The sequence below is a fragment of the Perognathus longimembris genome, chromosome 16 (genome assembly GCF_023159225.1).
Source record: "Perognathus longimembris pacificus isolate PPM17 chromosome 16, ASM2315922v1, whole genome shotgun sequence".
In the NCBI taxonomy this organism is placed as follows: Eukaryota; Metazoa; Chordata; class Mammalia; order Rodentia; family Heteromyidae; genus Perognathus; species Perognathus longimembris.
Window position 1 is genome coordinate 18162141 of NC_063176.1, and position 14729 is coordinate 18176869.

The window sequence follows — 14729 nt, forward strand, 5'->3', positions numbered from 1 at the left end:
TAAATAAGAACCCTGACCATTAACTGAGGCTGTAGCTCAGAAAGCTTGGCCCTGCATGAGACCCTGCTGCCCTATTATGGTCCCCTAATCTTCAGCACCATAAAACAATACCACATTCTACCGTAATCCTGTCTTTAATTTTTAATTTAACCATAAAATATTAATTTTAATAGAAAAATTGTTTTCAGTATTATGTGCATGCATAACTACATGTTTTTAAAGTCAAGAAGGCAAAATTGTACTGATGTTTCAGTAATGTGGTTTAGAAAAAGAATAATGACAGACAGGTACTGGTGGTTTACCTACCCCTTATAATCCTGGCTACCCAGTAGGATGAGATCTGAGGATCCTGGGTTGAAGCCAGTTGCCAGGTCAGACAAATCCAAGAGGCTCTTACCTCCAGTTAACCAGCAAAATTCCAAAATGGAGGTGTAGCTTATAGAAGGGTGCCCCAGTCTTGAGAGAAAGGGCTGGAAACATGGCTCAAGAGGTAGAGCTCTTTGCATACCATATATGAGGTCTTAAGTTTTATCCCCAGAAAGTGTCTTGGTGAGTATGTGCATACTTGTTAAAACAAACAATTGTGTATCCATGATAATTAAACTCTGTAGGGTAGTATTTGCCTTGAATAAAACCCCACAACCCTCCAAAGAAATGAAAAGATAATGCAAACTCATTAACTTGAGTGAACTGTATTCCAACTTCTTGTTTTGTAACTTCTTTCCAGAGCCTTTATATGCTTTCTTAGTCATTCAAGGTAGGAACACAACCACTAGGCCTATAGTTTTCTAGAGACTATAGTCTCTATCACTGACCCCTATGAATTCATAAAGTGGTTTCTAGTATCACATGGAAGTACTTGTATCTGGAACATGCATTATCTGTCCTTCTTCACAGGCAGTGTGTGAGAGTTGGCCAAGGTTTTAGTGTAGGCTTACTCTAACCTTGATATGTACCTGTGTGAGGCTGAGCATCCCAGCTGCCCAAGGCAATGTGGAGCAAAGCTGCACTTACGTTTATTTTTGTAAATGTTAACTATAAAAGGTAACCATATTCTTCCTTTTGTGACCTAGCAAAAATGTAAGCTTTATTGTGATGAACCTGATAGAATAACCTTTTATATTTACATTCTATGTGATTTAGGTTGACTTTCATTCAACAACATAGCTTCTTTTTCACTTCTAAATCCTTACAATATATATCTTCAAGAAGACCCTTATAAGCTTCTTGTATATGTGTGTGTGGTATGTACTAGGGGTTGAAACTCAGGGTCTGGGTGCTATCCCTTAGTTCAGAGCTGGTGTTGTATTTGAGCCACCACTTCTGGCATTTTACTAGTTAATTGGAAATGAGCCTTATGGACTATCCTGTACAAGTTGGCTTCGAACCGTAATCTTCAAATCTCAGCCTCCTATGTAGCTAGGAATTAGAGGCATGAGCCATGAGAGCCCCACAATGAGCTACTTCCCCACCTAAGCTACTTTAAGCTTTTAATACCCAGGTGTCAAGTAAGAGGGTTTAGATGCATCCTCTCTCAATTACCAACCATAAGCCTGAAAGGGAGGAGTTTTATGTCAGAGCTAGGATATGAACTCATAACTTGGAATGTTTATTAATAGTGAGATCCCATTCAGGCTTTTGGTTTTAAAGACTGAAGTGCCAATAAACTTGCTGACATTTCAGATCACCACAAAATGGTAAGGACTTTGGGTTATACTTTCAGTCATGATGAAAATTTATTTTGCCCTTTATAAATAGGTTCCCCCCCCCCTTTTATGTGGATGTAAATGATTTACAGAAGATGACTTATTCATTACTGAGTGTTTGTCTCCTAGAGTTTAACTTGAGATATGGTCTATTAATTATCTACAAGAGAAGTCACTATGGGATATTTTTGCTTTTCTAGAGATCTCAGTCTTCTAGGTTTTTTTTCATGTTTCATTAGTACACTTGAATTACTGGAGTTACCAAAATACATAACTCATTTGTAAGTTGCTTTTTATTGTTTATCCCCTGGAAGGACCAAGCCTTTCTCTCTTTCGCCCCTTGTATTGAGACTATATTTACCATATTTTTATTTTTTATTAATTCTGGAGGATCATTTGCAGATTGTTGATGGGCAGTCTTCAGGGCTAAAGTAGATTGCAGACTCTGAACAGAGCTCAAGCATGATAGATGCACAGAGTTTCTGTGCATATGTGATAGACCATGCAACTTGTCTTGATAGTGTACATATGGGAGAGAGCTTTGAGATAGCCAGGAAGTGTGAATGTGCAGAAAGGTACGACAGCTGTGCTGTAAACCACACCTTCAGATTTATGGCTAATGTGGAGTGTAGAATGAAGGTATTCTGAGATAACTTGAATTACAGTATTTCTTCATGTGGTATGTCATATCTGACAGGGAAAGTACTGCATTTAGGACAGTATATTCACCTTGAGATATCAATCTGCTGAGCAGTCACAGAGCAACACTGAGATGGTTTATTGATTTAATGCTTCCAGTGAGTCAAAGATAAAATCAGGAATAAAACCCAGGAGGACTTGGTTTCTATTCTGATTTTCTTTCACAGTTTCACATACCTTACCCAGAGTATTCAGCATTGTTGCCTTGATGGTTATGTTTTGGTTTTATTCTTTGAACTATCTGCTAAAGTTCTTATTTCTGCTCTCCAAAATGCAGTTGAAACCGGCCACTGGCATGGTATTTAGAATTGAGTAGGCCCTGAGACCATCGTCTTATGAAAGGATGAAGGTGCTTACAAAAGAAGCCTCACACAGCAGTCTGGGTTTTGCTCTTTGCCTCCCTGCATGTGAAGACACATGGCTTCCCTTCTCCCCTGAGGGAGTGGCTAGAGTCCGCAGGAGGCTCCATCTCAGAGGCTGGGGGTATCTCTCCAACAATTGGCCTCAGTCACAACTGCTCTGTTACCTACTGTGGGACCAGCCCAATGTTTGTTTCATTTGCCATACTGGGACCAGTTCAGTGTAGAACTCAACACAAGAACCTGACATACAAGTCATCCTAGGTGTTAAATTTTAGTTTATGCACCAATGTACTCAGAATTCTTCTGTTAGAAAGTTGCTGTTGGGTGTTTGTGGGAAGCCAAATCTCATTGAGATTCCCTTTGACATCAGAGCCAGGGTATATATCCAAACATCTTGGATATACCAGTAGCTAATGAAGCTGAAGTCGATGAAGATTTCTAGGAAGGTATATGTGGTTATGATACAATGAGGTTTTTTCTGCAAAAGAATCGAAACCTCAGGACCATAATAAAATCATCAGGAAATTGGGAAGAACGTTTTATACTAATAGTACCTACAACCTTACATTTCTTCTCAGGTGCCAGTCTGTCAAACTGTGCAGAAAATTATAGGGAAATAGTGAGATGAATTTAATGTGATATTTGAAAGGCTGTGCCTGTGTAGGGGAAATGCCATGAGGTTGGCACACTTTATTATTGTTATTATTTATTATTATTTAAAGTAACTTTAGAGAATGTGTCTTTCTTAACTGTTTCGTGGCTGGGTAGTAGCAGTTGATCCATTAGTCGGACAATTTAACATATTCTCCTTTGAACATTAAACGATTGGTAAAATGTATTATTCATTAATTGATTAATTTATGCTGGTATTAGACTTTGAACTCAGAGATTAACACCCACTCTTGGCTTTTTTTAGCTCAATGTTGGCATTATACCACTTGAGACACACCTTACTTCTGGCTTTTTGCTCATTAGTTGGAGTTAAGAATTTCATAGTCAGCCTTGTCTGGGCTGGTTTCAAACCAAGATACTCAGATCTCAGTCTAAGTGTTGCCTAACAGCACCTGGCTGCGAATTATGTTTTTAATAGACTATGTAAAGATTATATAGTGTATATTTATTCATTCACCTGTATATGTAAACATATGTAATATATGTTTGCAAATAAATTCAAGAACTCAGTAGCAATGAGAGAAGGGATCTAGAGCTCCGTGGTTGATTTTACCTTTTTTTTTTTTTTTTGGGCCAGTCCTGGGCTTTGGACTCAGGGCCTGAGCACTGTCCCTGGCTTCTTCCCGCTCAAGGCTAGCACTCCGCCACTTGAGCCACAGCGCTGCTTCTGGCCATTTTCTGTATATGTGGTGCTGGGGAAGCGAACCTAGGGCCTCGTGTATCCGAGGCAGGCACTCTTGCCACTAGGCTATATCCCCAGCCCTGATTTTACCTTTAATATAGCATATATATATATATATATCTTTAATACCTTACCTTTAATATATGCATATATATCTCCATATATATTGCAGTATTTTGATCTTTAAAGCCTAAATCACTAAAATAATTTTCAGTGATTAAAGTGCTTTAAGAGCTTTTACCAACATTTTAGTACAGTTTTTTCTTCTATTATTCGGAAAATAGAAAACCATTTCACAGTCTGTGAGGTTGAAGGTTTCTGCTGATTCCTTGTGGATATCTTATTTAGGGGCAGACATCTGTTTTTCCTTTGCTTAACTATTTCTCATGACCCATTTCTGTAACCATGCCCAAATTTGTACCTTTTTAATCTTTAACATTACTTAAGAGTAAACTCTTATTTCCAACTTAGTTAATGGCCTTTGCGTTCTTTCAGCCTCATGGGCTGGAATTCCCTGTCTTCATCTCTTCCTTTGATCTAGGAAGACCGTCAGTTCCCAGACTGTGAATCCTCTGTTGGTGGCATAACTCAAGTTCTCCCACACCACTGTGCGCATCCTCGCTCCCACTGGCACCAGCTTTCTCATTGAAGCAGCATTAACATGTTTGTCCCACGCTGCACACTGTTTAACAATATTTTCCTCACCTGCTTTTACAGAATCTGACTGAACTGTGTGGGTCTACCTTTTCCATGAAAGCTCATCTCCAACATTTTACCGTTTACCCTATGTTCCAACTAGGCTGGAGTAGTCGGGGGTCCCAGCAAGCATGGCTTGTGCTTGCTCCTCTGCTTGCAGCCTGTTTGCTCATTGTCAGTGGAATGAACATCGCTTCAGTTTCCAAAGTCTAGTTCACCATGTTAACTGCCTCTTCTCTGTGTTCCCAGAGTGGCTTGTCTACTTCTGTGTTATTGTTTATTATAACACTTAGCACATTATTTATTTTATATCTCTTAGTTTAATCATGAATCCCTCAGTGGGTAGAATGGGATTTATTTATTTTTCCATTACTATCATTTACTAGAGTGCTTGGATGTAAAAATGTTGCTACTTGAGCAAGAAAGTAAAAGTTAAAATGTGCCAGATTTTATAGTATTGCTTTGTAATTGCTTAAGCACACTAATTCATTGTTTCTAACAATGAAAGAGTTAAACTAAAATTTATATTTATGAATTTATTTTATATTATTTGTTATTTGGGTAATTGATCGTTTGTTTTTTGGTTTTTTGCCTGTCCTGGGGCTTGGACTCAAGGCCTGAACACTGTCCCTGGCTTCTTTTTGCTCAAGTCTAGCACTCTGCCACTTGAGCCACAGTACTACTGGCCTTTCTGTTTATGTGGTGCTGAGGAATCAAACCCAGGGTTTCATGCATGCTAGGCAAGCATTCTACCACTAAGCCACATGTCCAGTCCTACTTGGGTAATTGAAACAGAAGGAAATGTCCATCTACATAAGAAAGGTGAGATTTGAAAAATACCTTTAGAATGATTCAGAAGAGTTTTTTCTATGTAAGTCTTTATACTAGTTTAAAGCAGAAACCAAAGAAAGCATGTTTTGGCATAATCAGACCTTTCCTTCTTCAGAGTATTAATGCTTAAGATACGTTTTATTGTTTTGATGGTTGCTGATTTTCTCCACTGCATTTTCATTTGGAAAGTTATATAAATTTTGCATTTTTCATTTTATAGGTAGGAGTATTAGGATTATGGATTATACTTTAAATTTACTTTAAGTTCCAAGTTTATAGTCTGCAGATACAGCACTAACATAGGTATAAAGTTGAATCTGTGCCAGATTTGTTTAAATAGTTGCTAATCTATAGATCTAAGTGCTCTAGCATGTCTTAAATTTTCCAATAGGAAACCTGTAGATTGAGCAATTTAATCTCTTCTGCCTCTATCCATGATCACTGTCTATGGTAGATGAAGCAAAGTATTTCATTTAGAACTGATTGAGCAAGAGCATTTATATTCCATTTTTCTTCCCAATGTGGAGTGAACATAATTAAAAGAATAATGAATGAGAAGAATTCTTTTAATTTTAATGAGAAGAAAACCACAATCCCCAAATTCAGCCTATAAGAGCTGCCACATACTCTGAACTTTAGAACATAGGGAGTATGTTTATCACACCAGAGCACAGAGCTGTGGTATTTGGCAGTTTTGCAGTATGTGACCTGATAACTACCCAGGGGCCAGCAAGGTGAGCCTGCAGAAGACAGATGTACTTACTATTATTGTTATTATGATGATTATTAAAGAAATGGTGGGAATAAATGCCAAGAAGAGGCAGCATGTACCACTTGATGTGGGTCACTGCATCCAGTGCAGACACTCAACCTTGCCCTTTTCCTCCTCTCATCCTTATTGAGCAGCACCGAACAGTTCGCAGTTCTTCGGCCATGCCAAGCACAAGCCCCTTGGGTTTGCTGGTCCCTAAGCCTGGAATTTTTCTTTCCCCAGAAACTTAGGAATTGCTAAGGTTTCTAACCTGATGTTAACTCTTTAGAGAAATATTGTACTGTGCACACAGAAACAACAACCCAACAGTCTGTTTCAAAGCTGTCTGAAGTAGCCTTCATAGCCATCTTATTAGAACACGTTGTTTTCCTCTCATCCACTTCTTTTTCCCTCTCGAATCTTTCTAGTACCTAAAACATTGCCTAGTTTATGTAGTTCATTTACGAGCTATTTGTTTAAAAAGTTAAACAGATGAACTTACATTCAGGTCTCTCTTTAAGATTCCTGTATCATGTACAAACTTGGAGTTCCATAGACAGAGACATGTCAGCCAGCTGCAGTAAGTGGTCCCTATTTTGATCCTCATTCATGTGAAATAACTGTCAAAATAATGATACATATGAGAGAAGTGAACATATGAACACCAGATATTTGATATTAAAGTATAATGATTTCAGGACATGATTGTATATACTTGCAACACCAGAATTTGGTAAACTGAAGCAGAGGGATCTCATGTTGTAGGCAGCCTGAGCTACATAGTGATATTTTGTCTCAAGAGGAAAGGAAAAAAATGGGAATGCTCATTACAAGTTTTGGTATGAGAGTAATACTATTGTGGATTTTAAGTAACATTTTGAACATTCTACAGGCATACACATACAAACTTTATAAGAAATCAGTTAATGATTTAGTTGTTAAAGAAACGTTTTTCTGTAAAAATACATTGGAAGTTTATACTAATGCTGTATTTAGTTCCCTCCGCCCCACCCCCATCTGAGTTCTTTCTTTTTATTTTTTTCTTTCTCTTTTTGAGAGTCAGTGTAGCTAAAATAGAAGCAAACTCACAATTCACTTGTCTCAGCCTACTGAGTGCTGATATTATAGGCATGGACCATTAAGTTTGGTTGTTGTATTGCATTTCACGGTATTTGGGGTGTGTGTGTGTGTGTGTGTGTGTGTAGGCATGGACCATTAAGTTTGGTTGTTGTATTGCATTTCACGGTATTTGGTGTGTGTGTGTGTGTGTGTGTGTGTGTGTGTGTGTGTGTGTGTGTGTGTGTGTCCTGGGGCTTCAGCTCAGGGTCTGGTGCTCATCCTAAACCTGTGTGACAAAGGCTAGCATTCTACCACTTGAGCCACAGCTCTACTTCTAGGTTTTTGGTGGTTAATTGGAGATACAAGGTTCACAGACTTTCTTGTACGGGCTGGCTTGGAACCATAATCCTGAGATCTCAGCTAGAATTACAAGGATGAGTCAAAAAGTACCCAGCTTGTATTTTATGTTTAAATATTACAGTAATCCTTTTAAAGGCATTTAAAGTTAATTTAGAAGTGACTATTTCATAGTGTTTATCTAAAAGACAGTTGCCAAATTGAAGATTTTTTGGTGGCGGGGGAGGAGGGTTGAAAGGATTGGAAACAGAAAATGCATCTCTCTCTCTCTATATATATATAGCTGTTTATCAGCCAGGACTGAGTTCCAGGGAACAGAGGCCATTTCTAGGCAGTTTAATTAGAAAGGTATTTATTGCATAGTATTAATGACATTGAGAAGTGTAGCGGGAAGGAAAAGGCAAATGGAACAGATTTTAGACTTATGGTTGAACTTGAGCAAACATCTCCCAGTTCTATACTGCAGAGGTGGCCATTAATAAAGTGCTACTTTCTTTTTGAATCAGGCTTCAAGTGGGAGTTGAGACCAGATCTAGCACGTTACCTGTGTATGTGTGTCCCATGAACTATGAACAGTTGCTGCAGTTTTTTCATACTTGAACAAAACAGTTTTGTCTTATTTAGAAGTTAAGTTCAATGACCATACATTATTTATTGTGTACATTATTTATTGCCGTGAGCTTTAGTGGCAGTGTTCCAAAGTTGCAGCAGAACTCCATGGCAAATTCTGTGCTACTTCAGGAAATTACCTTCCCTTTCTTCACTGCTGTGTTACAAGTATTACGGCCAGTCAAGTAGTTATGGTATGCTCTGACACCTGGCAAAATGTATGTTATTGACTGTGTGTGTGATCTCAATCAAAGCAAGTAAATTTGGTCAAATGAACCTAAGTTGTGACAGGTCCTGTGAGTATACAGTCTAGAAACTGCTATTGTGCTTTATAGCTTCTATAATATTCAGAGGTATTTACAGAAGCAGGGTGGAGAAGATGTTGAGCTCTCATTCCTACTACATGTATTATACTTTGTCTATGAGAATTTGAAACACATGATTTCTTTGCTGATTAAAATGTATGGTTTTGCCACCCATGCTTGCTCACATCTACAGTCTCAGCTGCTCAGGAGACAGAGGCCATGAAGGAAGCACATAGAGTATTTAAGGCCAGCCTGTGCTGTGTTAAAAAGTAGAAAAGAGCTGAGGATATGGTTCAGTGGTACAGTACCATGTATTACTACTACTGCAAACAATTTTTTTTAAAAGAAAAGAAAGGGAAAAGGAAGATTGTTTTCAGTTTTTTTCCAATGTTTTTTTTTTTAAACTGGAACTAATTCTAATCATGAGTAGACACTGATTGCTTACTATGTGACATAGCATATATAATCTGACATTCCTTTCTTACCACACTATAAGACCAATACCATTATTATCTTGATTTAACATCACAATGAAAGAAAATGGTCTAGGGCACTTTGATTACCTTCTGTAACATAGTGAATGGAGAGACAGAATGTCCACTTGGCTCTAGAACCCTTGTAGGACCCCCACCTACTCTTGTTAGTTGCCGTTTGTTCCTGTAAAGCATCATTGTAATGAGTCCAACTAGACATTCTATATCTCATATTGAGGCCATTTAAGCATTCTGTCCAACTGAATTCTCACTGCCTTTTAAGAAATATAACCCTTTGTGTTCATTTCTTTAGTAAAAGGAAAGTGATTCTGTCCTCTATTTTTTCATACTGATTCAGAGTTAAGTGCAAAATGTCACTATGCACATCTAATATTCTGAACTGTATTATATAACAGACAAAGCCTACAGACATTAGTACTGATATCATACACATTTTCCTTTAGGTAAACACATCAGTTTCAAGCAGACTCTTCATAGGAAGGAATAAAAGTATGCTCTCATCAACCTGACAAGTAATAGAGCCTGTTAGTTTTTCATTCACATATCAAAAACCAGAGAAAAGTCAACTTATAGAGAGGAAAGGTTTATTTTGGCTCATAATTTTAGGAGTTTTAGTTCATGGCCTGTTACTCTTTGGCCTATGAGGAGACAGTATACCGCGGTGGGAGAACATGGCTGAAGAACTATGCACTGCCTTCTAGTAGCACCAACCAGAGGACCATGTGTGAGCATACGGGCCTCTGGGAACTTGCAAGGTTCAATATCTCTAGCAGCAGAGATATTGCCATTATAGCAGCAGAATGCTAAATCAGATCCATCTGATGTGGATTCAGGAATTCATTTCCTGTGAGAATATTTTGGTGAAAAAAGATTTATAATTTAGATACTTAGTCAAATTGTCTTTGAAGTTGAATCTAAATATTTCTAAAGCCAGGCCTTTGTGAGAAAAGTCATAAAAGTATAAAAATCAAGAAGAGAAAAAAGAGGGGGAGTGGCAGAGGAAGAGGGGATGAGGGAGGGAGAAGAAAAATATAATGGAGTAAATAAAATACGAGCTTCTAATGTACTATGTGGCCTGAGCATGGATTTATAGTCTGACTATAGACAAGAACAAAAACAAAACACCCAATTTTTAATGTGTGCTAATTAGTACTCCTACTTTGGCTGTTTGAAGCTATTAATATTTGACAATGGGTTCCAAAATTTCTGAGAATTTTGCCATCAGCTTTTATGAGCTGATAGGAATTGATATGAGCTGGACCCAAAAGGAAAGATAAAGAACACCAGATATGTCAAAGAGTTTTATATTTGCATTTATAGTAAATATGTAAGGAAAATATATGATTTGAATTCCTCTTTTTAATCAAAATGATCATTTGAGAAAAATACAGTTAGTGGTTTCTACTGATATTGAAGAGATTTTTTTCTCTTGAGGTTATCTCATTTTCTTTTGAATAAATAGTCTCTATTAATGAAGAATTTGTTACAAGTTGAACTTAAAGGATCTTACAAGATATTCAGACATAGGTTTCAGTATTCATGAATCCAGTGGTTTTTCTCATGTTAATTTTTTTTCATTTAATGTCAGTGATATACAGAGGGGTTACAGTTTCATATGTATTTTCTTATCAATGAAGAATTTGCCCAAGACTTTTAAAATTACATAATACAATACTCTGTTTATTTCCACAAATCGTTTTTATGTGTTTTCTATTGATGGCTTCTGCTAGGAAATTATTTCCTTGATATTCTGAGTATTATTATATATTTGAGGTGTTAAAATTGGGAAAGATTTTAGCTAAAAAGAACAGGAAACTCAAAGGAAAAGAAAATGTAGTTAGGTGCATAAAACATTTCCCCAATGTGTCAGATGTATCTAGAGATACTAAGAATTCTCTGCCAAGGTATTACTCATGAGTCATAGCTCTTGTTGCCAGTCGGGTTCCACCCTTGGTAGAGAATACACAAAGTAAATGTAAGGTTGCATTTCCTTTCCACTTCTTTTGGGCAAAAATAACCTGATAATTTGGTTGGACAGTTTTGAGAAAGAACTCGTAGTACTCTGTTTGCTAGTAGTAGCTAGAAGATAAAATAGCCATCACTTAAAAAATAGCTATTTCGTAAACACAGAATCAGTTTTAATTTAGTAATGACAGTAAGTACTGAATTTGGAGATGTCTTAAATTCAGATTTCAGTTAATGTCATTATCAAATCTTTTTGGCAGATTGCTTCTACTCTGAGCTTGTTTCTTCATCTGTACAGTAGGTATTATACCACGCTGTGGTAAGAAGTTGATGAATACGTTTCTCTGAAACACATTGTGCATGGCTTTGTGGCTGTGCATCTTATGTCTGCTTATTGGATGAATACTGATGCAGAAGCCGGAAACCAGAGTTCCTCAGGGACTAACTCTGGCCCTGGCTGCTGTCCCCTTAGACAGGGCAGGAAGGCCGGTGTTTTCCACTTGGAAAGATTGGTTCCAAACCAAGGAGCAGAAAAGATTGTGTGTGACTAATTAGCATAGACAGAGAAAAAAAACTGCAAAAACCTGACTGGCTGGAATGACCTGAAGCCAGGCCCGTGAAGTCTGTTGGCTTTCTTCTGATATTGAAAATCTTATGAAAATGTACTTACTCTTTCTGACAGCATTCCTATCCTGGCTGCCACCACCCAGGCTCTAACCCCATAACAACTATCCTCTAGTTGTTGATGTTCACTCTATGCCAAGGATCTACCTTTCCTAATGGCCGCTCATAAGCTGAAGGTCATCATTCTGAACCACAATTCTTTTTATAGAGCCACAGAGAGAATGTGAGCTCATACCACCGTTGTAATGACTACAGAATGCTGGGAGGAAGTCATTCTCTTTTAGTTAAAGCCCAATTTTAGGTTATTAAAAAAAGAAAAACACGACAGAATCATCTTGGTGTGACCAAAGTGACTTTTTGTTGTTAGACACTATGGATAGACTCGTCTGAAATTCCAAGAAGATCAAATTCACTTTTTTTTTTATAAGCTGCACAATTTGTTTTGATGTGATTTTTAAAGAAATAGTTTTATTTCCTCTTTTCACTCTCTTGCCAGAAATTCTTCTGGGACTAAGGGGAAGTTGACTGGTCTGGCCCTTTCCTCACTAGGATCTGTGGGCCAGATCTTATTTACCTCAAGGATTATTATACATGCCAGGTTCTCTTGCTGGCTGAGAGTCATCTGTTTCTCCCCAAGAGGATAGAGAAACCTATCTGGAATTTATTTTTGTGTGTGCTATTTTAACAAACATTTTAAATAACATTCAGCTAAATATTTCTACTATTTCTTCTAAGGGAATTTTTTTAAATGTCAGCATTAAGAGGAATAAAAAAACCACATTTAGACATACATAGTTGAGAATCATTTGAGGAAGAGATACTTACTTGTCCCTAATTTTAATATGATTCATTGTAAGCAATGAATTGGTTAGTATTTAAGTGTTTCTGTTTAGTTGTTTAATGTAAATATATTCTCTATCGGATGTGTTGGGGTTAGCTTAATTGAATTCAGACATACTGCAAAATAATTATTTTCTTTTAAAAACTATAAATTTGGACTGGGAATGTGGCTTAGCAGTAGAGTGCTTGCTTAGCATGCATGAAACCTTGGGTTCTATTCCTTAGCACCACATACATGGAAAAAGTTGGAAGGGGCAGTGTGGCTTAAGTAGCAGAATGCTAGCCTTGGGCAAAGAGAAGCCAGGGAAAGTGCTCAGGCCCTCAGTCTAGGCCCCAGGACTGGCAAAAAGAAAAAACAAAAAACCTATAAATTTGGTAATTTGTAGAGCGATAATCATTGTAAAGCTATTAGTGTTATCTTTTGTTATTAGGCATTATTGTAAAATATTTTGCATGTATGTATTTTTAACTTCTAAAAAAAGTGCTTTTAGATTTCACCCTTTTTCTTTCTATTTTTGTGCCAGTACTAGACTTTAACTCTGGGCCTGGGTGCTGTCCTGGAACTCTTTTGCTCAAGGCCAGGGCTCTGTCACTTGAGCCACAGCTCCACTTATGGCCTTTTGTGTTTAAGAGTTTTCTAGAATTGTGCTTTTCTTGCTGGAGCTGGCTTGGAACCTCAGTCCTCAGATTTCAACTTTTTGAGTAGCCACTAGCTTCATCCTGTCTTAAATTTTTACACCTATCACTGTTTTCAATATGCATCTGTTTTATTTTGTATTTAAAATTATTTTTAATTGTCATCAATCAGTTTTACAGGGGACATGTCAGTTTAACAAATCCATTTTTCTATACAATGCTTCCTGATCATAATCAGTCCTCTCAGGCCTTCTTCCTTCCCAAACCAGATTCATCAAGTAAGAGGCAATCATTTCTCTCTTCTATTTTTCTTTCCTCTCCTTTTTTGCCAGTACTGGTGCTTGAACTCAGAGCCTCATACTTATTTGGTTTTCTTGTTGGTGGCTTGCACTCTACCATTTGAGCCACCAAATGCCATTGCATCCATTTCAAATGGATGCGATTGTATGTTGGCCTTATTTTGCCCATTACTTTTCTTGGTGATAGACCCTTTTAAGTAGCCTCTAAGTCCCCAGCACTACAAAGAACAGTATAGTAAATTTGCTTTTACAAGTCCCCTTCCATGAGAGTTGTTGACTTAGGAGCAGAATGCTAGATTCTGAGTAGTGCAGGCTCTAGATCCTCTCCCACTGTGTTCTGCCAGTCATGGGCCACATGTCCAAGGACAAAGGGCATTTTCTACCTTTCTGTTGGTTGTTAATATAATGGATATTCTGTTCCATTCCTCGTTATAATCTGCATTTCTTTGATAACTAATTCTACGGAAACATTTCCTGATTTGTTAGGTCTTTTGTATCCCCCCCACCCCCCGCCCATATGTTAGGAATATGGAGGAGAATGGAAAAGGAATAGAACGGACCCCATCAACAGGCCACGACTGTTTATTGCCAGCCTAGGGCACAGGCTTTCCCATGGGTTTGGAGGTTGTACAGAGGACTGGATTTGGGGCCAAGTTTATATGGGCTTGATAAAGAAGCAGAAAATAAAAAATAGGCTATGGTTTCTGGGGGGCCAAAGACGGTGTCCTTGGCCAGGTCCAGAATAGAATGCTCCACCTGGGTAAGGGGCTTTCAGCTAAGCCAAGGTCTAAATGACCTGCCTGTGGACAAGCATGTGAGCACACACTTAGTATTGTACCTGACCTGGTGGAGTAAGGGAGGAGTCAGTCCTTCATATTGCTGTATTTTTCCTGTTGATTTGATAATTTTTGATAAATCCTAAGTTTTCAGTATTGTCTGATTGAGATGCTTCAAGGATCTTTTCTCAGTATGTTTCCTTTTCAATTGCTTCACAATATTCGATTGGCTCAGGAAAGGATGAGCCAAAATATTTAATTTTGATGTGATCATCACGCTCATTTCTGTTATAAATATAGTAAGTGATTTAGAATTTTTGCTTCAGAAATTCTTTATTCATAAAGATGTGTACATGGTCACAAGGC

At 37.7% G+C, this 14729-nt stretch overlaps 1 protein-coding gene across 6 annotated transcripts in view; it reads left to right on the plus strand.

Moving 5' to 3' along the window:
• Wdfy3 (WD repeat and FYVE domain containing 3) overlaps nt 1-14729 on the plus strand; it is a 250897-nt gene that overhangs the window by 50783 nt on the left and 185385 nt on the right. The window lies entirely within an intron of this gene.